General features: G+C 37.2%; 1 protein-coding gene across 5 annotated transcripts in view; it reads right to left on the bottom strand.

The window, feature by feature from the left end:
• The window catches only part of FHIT (fragile histidine triad diadenosine triphosphatase), a 507,230-nt gene that overhangs the window by 235,510 nt on the left and 259,698 nt on the right, over positions 1-12,022 (bottom strand). The window lies entirely within an intron of this gene.

Raw genomic sequence — 12,022 nt, 5'->3', positions numbered from 1 at the left:
GCAGCCAAAAATCTGAACCAGTGAAATTGGCCACTGTCACTGTCAGCACTGCAGAAATACATCATTCACCACCTCACTGTGCTCGCATCCACTGGCTGGTCTCAAACATTCAGCAAGTGCCAATGAATGTCAGTGGGTGCCATTTTCTCCATGTGGAGGAATTCAACGCCATACCTTTGCTTCATACACATTTCATGTCAGGTGCCATTCTGTCAAACTGTCCTTTCTGCTGCCATCTGTCACACAGCACAGAATCTAAGGGGATACTGGTGAGAATGTTAAACCTCTACTGAGAAATCACAAACATCTGCCTCCAATGTCACGGGCCAACATAGTAAAATAGAAGGCATTGCTTTTGGAGCAGCCCTTCTAAGTTATGCACTGCAAAAATTTGTAGTGTAATTGACCACCAAACTATGCCAACTTGCAACGTGGGGAAATCTTTAGGTCTAGAAAGCCTCAAATACAAGTGTTCTGACTTTTTTTTTTTAGGGACTGAAACAAGACACAGCATTTTAAAACATGCATTTATTTACAAGGGACATTTCTGACGCCATCTTCTCTCCCATGAGTCAGTAGGTAAAAGAAAGAAGAAAAAAGACAAACCAACTCATCACCATTGAATTACAACCACCTGTGAAGATCTGGCCTAGAGAGACTTTGAGGAAGCCAAAGAAGCTAATGGGAATCCATGTCTCACCAAAGCCCATGCTCTTATGAGCTCTGTAATAATGACCACATGGCTATCATGTTATATTGCTGGAATTACAGCTTCCTAATTAAAATAAGCTTGAAAAGCCTTGAAATGGAGTGAGTATCTGTAATATCTCATTCTGATTCATTTTGAAAACTTATTTTACTTTTACCAAAGCACAACAAGAAGCCACTACATCCTTATTGCTTACACTCAGCATACAGAAAAATACCTGTTAATAAGATGACTATATACATGGAGAGAAAAGGAAAGGAAGAAAAAAGACCAATATACTTTTTGAAACTAAAAACACTCATCTAGGAGGCAGAAAACCCTACTTCAAATCACTGCTCTGCATCTTTCACTGGCTGGTATCTGGTTCATGCCAAATGAATGCCTTAAGCCCTTAGTAACTTTGAAGTGCAGCCGGTTACTTGCTCATGTATTTTTGTAAAACATTTCAAAGGCCTTTCTTTTCATCCCAATGAAAATGAAACTGATTTCACAGTATCAGGTTTTTGTGCACCTCAGAATTGGTGTCTTCCAGCCAGCCATATTAGCATTCTTCAAGATTTCATTCAAAAAAGAAAGTGAAATTGCCTTCGGCCTTCTCAGAAACCTTGAAGGCAATTTGAGATTAATCTTCTCAAAAAGCTTTGATCTAAAATATTCAAATACAGATTGCTTCATTAAGGTGCTAAGTAAAGATATTTTTTTTAAACAAGTGATTTTATCTCACCATTCCACCTTTACCACCTATTGTATGAGGTTGAGCTAATGCAGAAAAGAAAGGATTTCCAACAAGGAAATGAAAGCCTGTGGTTATTCTGACTGGCCTTGAAGTCACAGTGTCATGTAAAGTAAATAAAGCAGTTAAATCCCTAGTTGTTACAACTGAAGAAATAGGCTATTTAATCTGCTGATATTTTTTCCTGCCTTTTGCAGTTAGGCCTCTTGCTACATTAATGCTAAAGGGCAGCAGTAAAAGACACAGTCATAATAGCTTCAAGCGGCACAGCAACCTTTAGGCATCATTAAGAATTCCAGCTAGCTTTTTGAAGGCAACAATTATACCCTTACACTACGTAATTTTAAGACAATTGGCCGAAATGCCAATTCACAACTTGTGTTCTTTACCTTCCTAATAAAATAAATAAAATATACTCCACTAGTAAGAGTATTAAGAGGTACATTTTCCTTTTGACAGAGATATAAAACTGTCATTAATATGTTATAAGAGAAGACTATAGCCCTAAACGTAGCGATCCTTTCCACTTCTGACATGTCAAATTAATCTTTGCTTACACCATTACATGAACTAGACACAAGTTGAAAATTCATGCCTCTGTAAAAATACACTGCAGGACCTCTGCAATACTCAATTTCCATTGTAAGTGTTAAGTGAGAACATGGACTTCACTGCTGCTATGAATCTCATGTGAAAGACTTAGATATTTCTATGACAATAGAAAATATATCCTCCTAAAACTGCTAGGAAGACAGGCAAAGCAGTACAATCACTACCTGGTCTGACTGAATTTTATCTACCAAGGACAAATTACACTGATAGTGTATATTATGTATATTTATGTCCAGTGCTGTTCATCCATGATCCAGATGAAAAATCCATGTGGTTATTAACCACGCTGAATTTGAACTGCTTTACAAGTCCCATAGCAGTTGATAAGCCAGTATGACTACCGTTGATATAGATCTAATCTTTGTTTCTCTATGAGAAGTATTTCAAAGTTGTATACCCAAATTTTAACATTTCAAGTGGAAATAATGACCAAGATTAAGAATATTCATGGAATAACAGTATTTAAACAAAGATTGCCAGTTTACAGCTTTTAGGGAAAAGACCCAAATTAGTTCTGTCAGCTTCCTTTCACACAATATTTGTTAACAGGATAGGAGCAGCAACAAGCTGTGTTTTCAGAGTAGACTGTAAAGGTGCAAAAGGCTCCAAAGGAAAACAAATGGAGATTGCTCATAAAGGCAATTCCCAAAGTTTCCAACCATGGCAATGTAACTTTTATATATTTTTTTTGTACGTATAAATGTGTGAAGATGTGTTAACATACACATTCTGCTGAACTATAGCTATAAAATTATACATTTTAAGAGATATGATTACATCTGATAAATCTTTCAGGATCTATTTACATTGAATCTTCATGATTGATACAGTGAGACAGCCCAGTGTGTTACCATGAAAAATGCTAAGTCAAAAAAATTCAGGATGCTTTGAGAAAATCCCTAACCTCATTAACCACTTTAATTACTTTTGTTTGTTTGTTTAAATATATAGGCACTCATAAGTGCCTGTATTTCACTGCTGAAACTTACTAGTTCTTTTTGATGGCTTGCAAAGTGTGAGGTGAGCCAAGGGCACCCTGGAACCACCCAACTTTACTTGTAAACTCACTTAAAAATTAAATATTAGCATAGAGTTAAAGTCAAAGTCCAAAAGGCTTATTTGAATAGGTTCAGTAGGTATTAATAAGCAGTAAGAGCAAAAAAAACTTAGAGAACATCATTCTGCTTGAACCTCTATAGACCACTATTTATGCATTACAAAGGGCATCAAAAACTGAAATATGGCCTTAACATTGTCTGCTGAGAAAAAAAGGGGTGGTCTTTAGAAGAGTCAAAAGAGAACCTCCTGCCTCCTAACTTCCATTTACATCAAATCTGGGGAAAGGCCACCTGTAGCAGCGTGGGAAGCTGCTACCACCGTGTTTAACATTCCCTTCTCTCCCATCCATTATGGTTCAGTTATTCCAAGTCTCTTCCGTCCCTAAATTTACAGGGTCAGCATGCTAAACAGAAGCAGTATGTCTTCCTTCTGCCTGGACTGACAAAGAAAGTCTATATGGAATCACAGTAGTTTCCATCCACAGCAATTTCCTGAAATAGGCAGGCTGGCAAAATAGAGAAGGACCTCAAAAACAGGTAATTAGACCATCATAAAATCCATTTGCACCTTGCTACCTGCAAGAAGGGAGAAGCCTGGGAACGAGGAGTGAGATAACAACAGAATGTGTGTGTGCACATGTAAGAGAAAGAGAGAGAATGCGGATACACCAACTAGTAGGAATCATCAATGTCAATCTGTGCCATGGATTATTAACATAAAAATAAGAAAGTAACAAAGCGCAATTGATTTTCACTCAGCAGAACTCAGCTCTGTTGCCCACAGTAACGTGATTAGGTAGCCTCTCTGCGAAGTTTTGGCAATTTTTTTTTGAATGGAGGATGATATACAACTCTCAGTGGGCAGAAAATCAAAATAATTTGGATTGCATGTTTCTTTACATCTAAACAAGATCATTTCCAATTGCATCTATCGGCATTAGGCTGTGTCTCATTGAGGATGAAAACGACCTGCCTGAGTGCTTTTAGATTTGCCCTTTCAAAAATATGGACTGTTCTGTGTTTAATGACCTAAAAGTCAATACCTAAAAATGTTAATTCAACATGTGCTATTTCACCTCCCAAAAGAGATAATCCTGTGATTAAGATATTTGGCAGAAGTGAAGTACTCTTATTTCAACTTCTTTCTCTGTCATAAATTTAGCTGAGTGACATTGAATAAATAAATTCGTTCCTCAATGCCTTCATTAACCTTTCCTGTTAGAAGAATTTCATGCTGTCTGGTGTTATACATACCCTCACGACACTTTTTAACACAATTATTCACAAGGATATACATACTTCTCCTGAAATTAGTGCTGGAAATTGGGAAGGAAGAAAAGCAAAGCAAGGAATAAATACAATTAAGAACTATAAAAGTAGATAGATATAGAATGTATTGTTCAAAGGATAATGTTTTCTTCGCTCCAGTAGAACAAGGAGTGCTGTTAACCAGAGCAGTGCCTTCTCCAGCATTTTGTAACTGCTGTATGAACATTTGCCAGGTGAATACCGGCATCAACCCATTTGTTTTGATCGAGAGTGTAAAAGCCTAGCTGTAATTGTTCTATTAATTTTGCATCTTAAAGTTGGATAATTTTACTAAAAAAGTATAGTGGTTTTCTTACCCACTCCCCCCTTTCTTTAATCCTGTAGTAACTTTTTTCCATAACCTCTCCGTCCTTACTGGACAAAGTAGTCCCTGACACTCGATAATTAATCACTGTGCATTATGTGCATAAAAACACATTAAAAACATATTTATTGCACATTAAGAAATTGTCTGCAGAGTAAACTTTGTGCTAGATGGCAGAAAAGCAGGCTTGGGATGGATAGCAGTGCATCTAGGAACAATTATGATTACATCCACGACTGCGTAGATTACCAGATGACCGTAGGTAATTTCATAGCATTACCTTCAAGAAAATAAGAGTAATCTTAGCATGTTGCTACAGGGAGGGCTCCTGATTTTAAGGGGAGGATGATGACCTTGAAATATAAATGGGGAAGAAGAGATGAAAGGAAAATTGTCTGTAATTTTTGTTCTCAAGCACTGGTAATTCTAAAGAATCCCCAGGTGAGCTCCATGCCTCATGCTTCTGACAGAAGCAATGTATTCTGAGCTACTTAAATATCTTACTAGTGATGGATGCGTGCTCATTCCATCGCCGTGATTTTTGTAGGAAATTTCAACCAGTAAGTAGTTCCGCTCACAGATACGCAGCGAACTTGTTAGAGGAACAGGTCAATTTCAGTTGGCTCATTGAGAAACTTCTTATTTTCTTATTTACTGTTTGAGCAAACAGCATTTATCAGGCGTTATCACATTTGGTTACTACAGCTGTTTCTTCCTTGAAATAAAAAGGAATATTTACAGTGGTATTGAGAGTTAACATTTATTTTTAAATGAAAACAGAATATTTTCCTCTTTTTTTGCTGCATCAGTTCCAGTATTAAAAATAGTCACACTGCACACTGCCTAATTCAGGTTTTCATTAACCGCTCTTGAGCACTTTCCTAGTGATGCTGTTACTATGAAGTTTCCTGTCCATTTTCCTCTAAATGGTATCACCTTCTCTATCAAAGTAGGGAGAACAATACAGTTTAAGTCCCTGAATTAGGTAGAAGATGCATCCAAACCCACAGATGACATGGTGTTCCTAGCATAAAAAAAAAAAAAAACAAACAAAAAACAAAAAACAGAAAGGGCATTGTATATATACACTACCAAAAACTAGGGAGAAGTAACTCCTCTCCTTCAAAAAGCTGTGTCAAAATTAGATCCCTGTCATTGTTTACTGCACACACTACTATAGAAGAAAAAGAAGTAGAGGAAGAAGTAGAATTTGTACAAAATCAGTAGAAGTAGTAGAACTTGAGAAAACATCAGAAGATAACAGAGGAAACTCGTTCCTTTTACTCTTTTATTATTTGAACTGATATTTTAAAAAGTTTACTACACCAAGGGATGCAGCTAAACAGCCCATTGCTTTTCTTTCTGGCGAAGACTCAACAGTGAGAAAGTACGGATCAATCACTTTCCTGTGGACTTGGCAGCATATATCCTTAAGGTTGCACAGCTGCTTCAGTCTAAAGTCTGAGCCAAGAAAATGCTCAACAGTAACCAAGAAACAGCAGCATAACTTTTGTACACACACAGCAGTCTTCCTGAAATATAAAGTGATATGTAGAGAACAGGGGCGAGTGAGCATGATGTTCATGCAGTGTATACAGAGTAGGCATCTAAATAGCCAAATTACATACACTGTGTTCTAAGAAAATTAACGATGAACTGAACTTAGACACCTCATCTAAATTTGAAATGGAAATATGCACCTTCTATGCTTATTTCATTATTATTTCATGAGCAGTCTATGCTTGTTTATGAATTCTTAAAGTATATTTAAGCAATCAAGCATAATATTGGTGTAATTATCTCAAACCTATTGCAATTCCAGGACTTTATGACAAATCTAAGTGTGCTTCACGTAGCTACCTCCTAAAGTGTCTCACCCATAACCTCATTTCTTGCTGTGTCTCACTGAGAAAAAGAAATGCTGACAATCACTGGACGGGAAGGAAAGAAATATCTATGTTCTTCATCACCTGAATAAGAAAGCCAAACCAAAGCCAAAGAAGAAGTGAGAACTGACACCAGTGCCACAAACAGAGTTTACATGCACCAGACTGAAGACCGTAGCAGGGATCCTACGAGATCATTTTTTTTATTGGGTTCAAAGCTAACTCTGTAATGCATTTCTGAAGCTGGCATCTGTGCCTTGCAGCCAGCTTGCAATACAGTTTCCGCCTTTAGGGAAAAAGAATACAGTTGGGGAGTTGGTATATAATGAAAATGATTGAAAAGAGGCTTTGCACTTAATAACACTGCTGCCATGGTGATCCCTTTTCCATTCTGCTGCTTGCTGGGTAGAAAGCACTTGCCTGTTCTCCCTCATATGTGATATCAGCTCCTTTTTAGAGACAGAGGTGGTAATGCTTGGCAGCTTGCATATCAGCAGGGCAGCATAAAGCAGAAAAGCTCCATCAGAGAAGAGGGACAAGCAAAATAGAGTTTACTCATAATATGACCAAGAAGCCCTGTTTTGATTATTACCCTCAAGGCAGAAGTAGAAAAGGCAATGCAAACAATTGTTTATGTACACATAAGACTTTCTTGGTCAATAATTTGCATACATTCCTATCAAAAGTTAAAGAAAGATGGTAGGAAGAAAGACAAGATACACCAGGGGAAGTGACAGCAAAGGAAGGTTTTCTCCCAAATTTTCTAGACTGAAGCCAGTATCAGAGTCTGGAAAACAGCTCATTCAAGACAGGCAAAATTCTTGCCTAGGCTTGCTACCAATCAGAAGTAGACCACTTTTTCTGAGAAATCAAATGGAGATGGGTGGATTGTATTTTCAGAGAATGATTTTGAAAATGTCACCTTGGATTGGTCTCAGAGTCCAGCACAAACTACCTTTGTCTGCCTAAAGCTAATCCAACTAACTCAACTCTTTCCACTGAGTAAAAGCATGACATCAACTGCAGGAAAGATCACCTGCTGCACAAATAATTCTCAAGTTAAGCTTTTCACAGATAACATATCTAATTATTAATTATTTGAAGAATATGCAAATAGAGATCCAGAAGACACATTTGTAAGCTTTGCCTTCAGGACTACCTCCAAGAATTATCACTGCTCTAAATTCTGATGCACACCTTTGAATGTTCGTTCTTGTTGTGGTACAATCAAGACAAATGGGAGGTGACAGCTAAGTAGCAATGGTTCTTCAGTATAAAATGAGATACATTAGTTGAACTTTCCAAGAGTCTATGCACTGTTTCATACTGAAAATGCAGCTTTTCTAAGGCTTGTTTCAAGATTTCCAAGACTCTCTTGTTCCAAGTCTGGCTGCATGGGACTTGTCAAAAGATTCTGAACTGATACAGTAACTGGATACACAGTCAAGGATTAGGTGGTCTCCTTCACAGTGTTGCTGTTAAAGGATTAGTTTTTTGGTTTTAAAGTGTAAAAATACCTACAGGGAGTTTTTTTAATATATGAATTACAGAAGTAACATCACAGGGTTTCTTTGTGAGATATGAACTTGCTGCAGCTTTTAAAAGACTCCATCTTTAATTTTATTGCTGCATTCCATTTGACAAACAACTTCTTTAAAAACAACCCCAACCTTTATTAGCTTTTTAGCCCTAGTCTTCTTCTTCAGGTGATATTTGATTAAATTGTGATCACTGTTTTTGGGCATTGTGTACTTTAAGATACACCATCAGGATTATGAGGGAAATAGCATCATTTGTATTTATCCTGTTTATTAACTTCTCTTCATTTTCTTCTTTTATGCCAAGGATACTGTCTGACTTCATGCTAGCCACCAAGTTTTGGTCTGTAGCAATGGAAAAATTCTTTATCCAATGTTGTTGCACTTATTGAGGTCAAAATCTTTACACATCTCACATTCTTGAAGTGCACTGAATTACATGGGCGAGTAGAGGGTCAGCCACTTAAAAGAATCGTATACAACTACTTTTCTATTCAGCAAAGCTTCTTTGAAGTAATTAAAAGCACTGAACTATCAGAAAATGTTGCTTCGATGATCATATTAAAAGCACAAAGATTGAATAATCTGCCTTAACCTACTGTAAACTTATTACTAGACACCAAAGCAATCTCTGTAGGCATAATATAGTCCACAGCATCACTACTAGCTCATAATTTCTACCAATATTGCAGAAATAAAATACAATAGGTCTCAGTGAGACTGGAAAATCATAGATACACTGTGGGATCAAAACCTGCTGTATGTTAAAAGACTTATTAGAATTTAAATGACTTTTGTGTACTGTTTTAATATGCCTTCACAGCATGCACCATAACTGCTCCTCTGCAGCTATTACGCCGTACATTGGCTGCATCAATTAACAGAAATACACTGTATATATTATGAGCCTATATAGTATCTAGTACACTTTTCCACAGTCTGCTTATTCTTTCTCATGTACACTCAGAAAACATACTATGACTATTCTTAAGAATTGCATGCATCTGTGCAGTTATTCCAGGAGCTGTGCATGTATATGTATAGCTGTATCTAGAAGCTATAGTGGCCCCTTTGAAAAAAAAAACAGCACAAAAAAACCAAACAAACAAAAAACCCACTATTTTGTTCCCTTCCACCATTCAACTCAGAATCCAACAGTGTTGCTTTTAAAATATACTTTCTAAACCACAGCAGTAAACCAACGCTTACAGGCAAACAAGAGGCAAATCCTTATTAACCAAGCAGTACACAGAAAACCCTTGTACAAGTTCAGGTAACTTCACAAGTATGAAAGCTGTCAATTTACGTTCAGTGCGACTAGACAGACAAAAGTGTTTAAATACAATTCACTGGATCAAGACAAAACACTGAAAGAGACAGAGATCAATGTTTCCAGAAAGCAGTGTTTTAACATTACACTATCTTTGCAAATTTCCCCTAAAAAAAAAAAAAAGTATTTAAAGCAGTGCTGCAAATACAAACTTTTAACTTCGGAGGTTTGAAAAAAATGTTTACAATAATATGACTTAAACCTAAAGAAGCAATATACATTATGCCACTGTATGCAAAGGCATTTAAATACTTTCAGGTTTGAATGAAGCATACATTTGTCAAAGGAACAAAAAAAAAGTTTACTAAATTTTTTGCAAAGGTCTAAGCAGTTAGAGCTGTTAAAAATATAATAAAACACTTCATATTTTCAATACTGCTGATTTAAATTCAGCTTGTGTTAGAAATGACCAATCTCCTTAAACCTGATTTTGTCTCTATAGAGACAAACAGTGGCTTTGCAGCAGTGGATATGGACTCCCACACTCAAACTTTTCCTTGCCAGGGCTTAAAGTCAGGGCCAAAGGCACAGGAAAGTTGCAGATCCTTTCTCTGTGCTATAATACAACACTGCTCAGGCTGCTCAATCCTAATAATAAATCTCTTCTTAGTCAGAGAAGAGAATGCAACCTTTTCTTCCTGTGGTTATTGCATATTCAAATTTGTTTCATACGTCCTTATGAGATCTGGATACCAATTCCAAGACCAAATCCCATCCACATGGGAACACTGAGATTCAGTCAACTTACTCATCTTTTTGTCTCAGTGTTGTATGGCAAACTGCTAGAAGGCCAGAGCTGGACACAGTCTGTGCCCTGTAGAGCAACATAACTGATAAAAGCCATGCCTTAACGCCTCCATCAGCCTTTTCCTAATTACTGGTTAGCTCTTACTTTATGAAAAGACTGTGTGTCAATACAAACAGACATTGTCTCAGCTCAGATCGTATACAGTTGATAACAGAGCCCATATTGGTTTTGCTGGCTCAGCCAGAATATTATGATATTGCCATAAGCAGAGTCAGCTTAGGAAAGGATACCAAAGTAAAGAAGTCTAGGCTCTCCCTCTTGCCCAAACAATATCTAGGAGCAGTTAGGGCATTACCTGCTTTACTGACCACAAGCCATAGCCCAAAGCCATACTCATCAGCTCCAGGACTAAACAGAAGTTTTAGTGAAATGCTTGGGCTCCAGACTCATGGTTTATAATGCATCTGAAATCTACTGGCAGCTCACAAACCCCACAACATGAGGGTGCAACCATTTAAAGGTCCAGTACCAAGTGCAGTCCTTCTGAGGCCTCTAGGTGATTTTAGCACAGATGACAACACAAAGTCTCCTTTGCCCTGTCCAAAGGACATCCTAGTAGTCAGCTATATGGATTTAATGTGGGCTGAGGAGAGTACAAAGGAAAAAAAAAAAAAAAAAAGAAGTGGGTTCACAGTACTTTCACAAATCCCCCTTTTTTCCTGTCTCATTCCCCTCCTTTAATCTCTCCTTTCATGTTGCTCTTTTCTTCTTTCTCTCTTTGTGCCAGAGCAGTGATGCTGAATGCTAACAAGGCAATACAAGATCTGACCCAGCCAGTTAGTCACTTTGGATAATTTCTTGGGGTATGAGCCACGTGATTCACTCTTTGTGTACTCCCCTTAGATACCACAAGGTTACACCTTCCATTGAAAGTAGTGTTTCTGGTATCCAGTCCTCAAAACCTGCCTACCTGATAGCGATCTTCTGATTCCATGTCTATTGTAGCTTCGGTTCTCTTTCAGAGAGCCTTTTTCATTTTCTCTTCATGAAAGTGCTTCAATCTATCTTACATTTTAATTGAATCAAATTTAATTTAAACCAAATCAAAGGTCCTTTCAATACATCTACATAAGAAAGCACTTAATCTTAATAAACTACCATTTAAGATGGAGAAGGAAGCTACAGTAGCAGTGAAATATATAGCAAATCAAAATTCTCTCTGTTCATATAAAGAAATGAAGCCAAAATAAGCTCACTCTACTGTTTAAACTGTGCAGCATGCAATGTGTAAGGAAGAGAAATGTGCTGCTAAAGTAATGCACTGTGACTGCGAACTATTCGCTGAAATCTGAAAAGAATCCCATTTCCCAAAGCAGCTTAGAAAATGACATTTGCTGGGACCCTGTATTAATGAGATGAAGATCCTTACCCCCTTCAGATTTTATTACATTTCAGAAGACATTTCAAAAAGTCAAATAATTTACTTTGCTTAGGTGAGGAGGAGTTAACCCTCTGGGATTCTCTGTCTCTTCAGCTCTACACTTGTCTAGCATATGAATTTTACTAGAGCTGTAACTTTTATTTTATGCAATGCATGGATATGAAATACTAACTGCTCCTCCCTCTTCCTTTATGCCTTTACATTGGGAAGTCCACACAATTCTTCAAAACCAAACACTGTATAGTACTACATTAGCTGGCATATACATTCATATATTATTTACTACAATTTACATAAGGACTCGCTCACACTGAATAAAGATTTGTGGTCTTTC

This window comes from Centrocercus urophasianus, unplaced genomic scaffold (assembly GCF_019232065.1).
Source record: "Centrocercus urophasianus isolate 14NV4802_14NV808 unplaced genomic scaffold, USGS_Curo_1.0 seq_22, whole genome shotgun sequence".
In the NCBI taxonomy this organism is placed as follows: domain Eukaryota; kingdom Metazoa; phylum Chordata; class Aves; order Galliformes; family Phasianidae; genus Centrocercus; species Centrocercus urophasianus.
This window is presented reverse-complemented; position numbering and strand designations above follow the sequence as displayed.